General features: G+C 41.4%; 1 long non-coding RNA gene across 1 annotated transcript; it reads right to left on the reverse strand.

Moving 5' to 3' along the window:
• Positions 1-2391: 2391 nt before the first annotated feature.
• Positions 2392-4465, reverse strand: LOC125524480 (uncharacterized). The gene is made up of 2 exons (XR_007290767.2): positions 2900-4465; positions 2392-2769 (listed from the first exon to the last, which is right to left on the reverse strand). It is a non-coding gene; the product is annotated as an uncharacterized LOC125524480 (long non-coding RNA).
• Between the last annotated feature and the right edge of the window lie 224 nt (positions 4466-4689).

Raw genomic sequence — 4689 nt, forward strand, 5'->3', positions numbered from 1 at the left:
ATTTTTTGCCTTTGTGCGGTGAAGTTGATTGTGTGCATCTTAGTTACGTCGAGGCTGGCTGTGTTCATTATGTTTATATTCCCTTTGTTTGATGCTCCATTATGAATCAATGATATACATATTTTATCAAAACAATAGTGCTCTGCTGCCTCTCACACTACTTCAGTAATCAGCTCAGCTTTTCTTGCTTTAGAATTGCTTAATTATCTATGTTATAATAATTCAGTACAAACAGAAAGTTAATCGCCATTCTCTATTGTCCCTTTTGCTTTCAGTTACAAGAAGACTGAGTTGCTCGGCCTCATCTGCATACATCCATTGAGTTTCAGGCTTAGAATCAGATTCTGCCATGGATTGGAGGGAATATGGAAAAGAAGGTCCAAACGTGTCACTGGCTCTTGTTCCTATGGTCCCAAACCAAAAAGCCCACATCATTTTCTCCCTTTCCACTGGCCGCCACCTCTGTACGCTTTTCCTTGCCACCTCCGGCAGCAAGCAAAAAAATGTAAATTGCGGTAAATCTGATTCCTTTCAGCATAATTTCTACATTCTACTTGACTCATAATACTAGATATTTTTGTCAGTTTGTCCTAGTCTATTACTTACCCTGATGGAATCAATGATTGACGATTGTTTTGTACGGTTTTGTTGCCTCCTCCAGCAGCAAGGAAAAAAATTGTAAATTGCTGTAAATCTGATTCCTTTCAGCGAAATTTCTACTTTCTACTTGACTGATAATACTTGATTGTTTTGTCAGTTTGCCTTAGTCAATTACTTAGCCTGATGAAATTAATGATTGACGATTGTTTCGTCCCAACAAGATCGATGTAGTACTTTTACTGTTTGAATTAATAGAATCAATTACATATATATAATAAGGGGCTAATTTTAGGATTAGGCCATGTGGAATTACCTGCTGAAACGCAACGAAGCATCAGCATAGACCCTCTGTTTCAGTCTAGGTACATGTTGTAGCTTAACAATCTGATTAGAAACAGTTACTATTACTGCAGGTAAGTAGTTGTCTGCTAAGACACGGGTAGACAACTCGTCCAGCCTGAACCAAACAACTACCAGAAAGAGAAAAGGAGACAGAGACTCGGAGCCGGAGAGAATAAAGCAAGGTAAAGCGGTTGGATGAGATTCGCCGTTCGTGTCTGCTCGGCCACCAACACACACGCACACAGAGAGAGAGAGAGAGAGAGAGAGATGGTAAAGTAGAGTAAGCAGTTTGTGGGAGTCTTCAAAGTAGAACAATACACAACTCTCTCTATATATATCTTCCCTCCTGCAATGAACCATATCTCGCCCACAACAACACAACACGCGCTCAGCCATACGTATTGTTAATTCCTCTCCTGCATGCTTGTACTTGCTAGCAACCGCTTACAAGTCTAATTACTTTTCTATGTACCATTTTATATTATTTACATAATTAGTCTGCATTAACCGAACAAATTCCTCTTGATTCCTTCTGGTCCTCACATCACAAACCATTAATACTGTCACTCTGCAAATTATCAGTTTGAGCTTTTCTTGCTTCTGAATCACTGTGCCTAGTATTTTTAACATATGATAATTCATTCGAAACAGCCTCTGTTATCCTTTTCAATTCTTCAGACTAAGCTTCAGTCTAATTAGAAACAATGGTGTTGCGTACATTCAAATTCAGATTAGAAGCAATTGTCTTGCAATCATATTCTGCATTGGATTGGGCAATGTTTTAAATAGCGGGCTATGGAAAATAGTGGCGACCTCCAAATCAGCTATAGCGGGCTAAAGCGGACTATTTGTGAAGGCGGCCATTTAGCAGCACCCTGCGGAAAAGGTTATAGCGGAGCTATAGCCGGCTATTTAAAACGATGGATTGGAGTGAAAATGGAGAAAACAAAGATGGGTCCCAAACTAACAGCCCATCATCTTCTCCCTCACTCACCACCAGCGACCTACTCCGTATGGCTAACGATCACTTCATCAGAAACAAAAAGGTAATCGTCCTCCTCTGTTGTTATTTTGTTTTTTGAGACAAAACATTCAAAAATATACAATCCTCCTTGCCCGACTCTGGCCACTGTCTTTAGTCATCGATTGCGTCGAGGAGGGGCGGCATAGGGCGAGAGGTGAGAGGAGGCAGGCGGGGACGGTGCGGCCGCACAGGGGCGAGTGGAGCCGGTGTAATCTACTAAACTCCCCCAAAAATATATAGTGCGTATGGTACAAAGAAAGAAAGTCTCAATTGTGGCTCCTCCATGGTAGAGAAGGGAACAATAATCAAACACTGATACAATGGCGGCCTTCGACGGAGAGCTAGATCGAGTACTCCTATTCCCTTGTGATCACACGGAATTCAGATTTTTTTTCTTTTTTTTTAAAGGAACACCAATGCATTCCATTACCGCACCATACTGGCAGAGATCCCAGATACAATGTTGGTTACATCAGGAGGGAATTGGCCCAGCCGGACTTGATGACTGCCAATTCCTGAGCTTGCACCACGCGCTGCTAAATTATGTGCTACAACATTACATGCCCGTGGGCAAACAGAAATATTGAAGCTATCAAAGGATATATCTAGCTGGAATTTAATCTCTCTAAACAGGGTTCCAAGATGTGACCAGTCAAAATCGCTGCTAGTGATAGCTTGTTTCAGGTTTAGAGCGTCTGTTTCCATGATTATACGCCTGCATTCCATTTCTGATGCACACCAAACTGCATTAAGAGCTGCATGTGCTTCAGCTTGTAAGGCATCACCCATATTCTGTAAATGTCCTGCACCAACAGCCAACACTTCTCCATTTTCATTCCTGATGACAATGCCCCATCCTCCTGAATTTGTGTCTTCCCGAAAAGCACCATCACAATTAATTTTCAAGAAGTTTGCAGGAGGTGGTTTCCAAACCTGGGCTTGTTGATGGCAGAAACTTTTCCGTTTGTTCAACAGGTTCTACTCACCCACATGCTTCATTACTGAACATTGGAGATCTTCAATGGTTCTTGAAGCCTCGCCTTGATTGCACTTATTTCTGTTTGACCACCATAGCCAGAGTAGTGTGCATATTGTCAGCTTCTTTTCAATCTCTGCTCTCAAAATCTCCTCGATAACCCCTTCAGCTTCAGTGTATCCTGCAAGTTTACATCTCCATTCCTCTAGTTGAAGGGCTCTTCATAGAGCTTTAACCTTTTTGCATCTGAAAAATAAGTGCCCCCCATCCTCATTTAATCGCAGACATACAGGACAGAGGGGTTCAACATCCACTCCTCGACGGATTAACTTTGTTCTTAGTGGAAGGCTATTTCAAGCTAGCCTCCATAGGAAGTGGATGATTTTGTTTGGCAAGGGAAGCGACCACAACCTTTTCCATGGTGGGTTAGAATTGTTCCTGTTATCTCCTGAGCTGCTAGGAATGCCTCTCCTGGACTCCGATGCTTCTGAATCCCTAGCTACTTTGTAAGCAGAATTCACTGAGAAGATTCCTTTTTTATCAAAGTGCCATGCAGGGAAATCAGAGCTTTTCTTGGGTATATACATAAACATAATACTAGCAAACATGCCCATGCGTTGCAACGGGAGAAAAGAACCCTCACACGCCATTACCCACTGACCATGGCTAAAGACCTCATCCTCATGCCCATAACATAATAAGCATGACTAATACCGCAACCTCAGGTATACATCCTACATTTAAATATAACACCAGACACATGTTTTTGCTTGTCATCCTCGTCGGTGGTGATCGTAGTACCAATTGTCACCAACCAAGGTTGGCCAGGTCAAATAGCTGGATTGTTGAGCCGCCTTTGTGTCCAGCAAAGATCGAGAGCGTTGAGCAAAGTTATTTTTATACCATTTGGCTAATATAATAGGCAAAAGCATTGCACATGATATATGTCCATGTCATCATGTAAATTGAGTAGTTTGTGTCAGATAGACCTGAAAACTTAGTTGGACTCCTCATGCATTTTGACGAGAGTCACTGGGCCGAGTGAGACTGGTCGTATGTGAAGACGCGACAAAGAAAAAGATTCCTTCCATATCCCTAGTTTAATAAATAGGACTAAAGCAATGCATCAGGTGGGCATATTTAAAAAATTTGCCAAGTTTTATTAATAGGTATCGATTAAAACAATTTAACTACAGTACCTCCTAGTTTTAAAAAATCATGTTTTAAATTTTTTTTGCCTTTTTAAATTTAAAGTTCAAAAAGTATTTGTGTTTTAAAAAATGTTAGCAAATTCGAAAAATAATCACAACAACCTCCTAATTTAAAATTTTTTGTTTTTGTTTTAAAAAATACTCAGGATTCAAAAAATAAAATAAAATATTGTTCTTCAAAAATTTCGAATTCTAAAATATATTCACTTTTTCAAAAAAGAAACCTTTTCTCTCAGTATCTGACGTGATTGCGAGCTTATATTAAAGTTTCGCGCTGCTAATTAAACAGTGAGGCTGGTTTAGTCTAGTGGCTAGCGGTCTGATCGCTCTAGCGTGAGTGGCTGGCTTCGATTCCTTGAGCTCTTGACGCAGTTGCACGCGACGCGCCTATCGGTGGTGGTAGTTGCGGCGCTGTTGAGATTGGTCACGCCGGCGCAGCAGCTCGCCGAGGGAAGGCCGCCCCTTTGAAGGTAGGAAAAGCAGGGTTTCAAGTAGCCGCTCACCTCGCCACATGTGATGGCGGCGGCATAAGGTGC

The sequence above is a fragment of the Triticum urartu genome, chromosome 7A, assembly GCF_056163025.1.
Source record: "Triticum urartu cultivar PI428250 chromosome 7A, HENAU_Tu73, whole genome shotgun sequence".
NCBI lineage: Eukaryota > Viridiplantae > Streptophyta > Magnoliopsida > Poales > Poaceae > Triticum > Triticum urartu.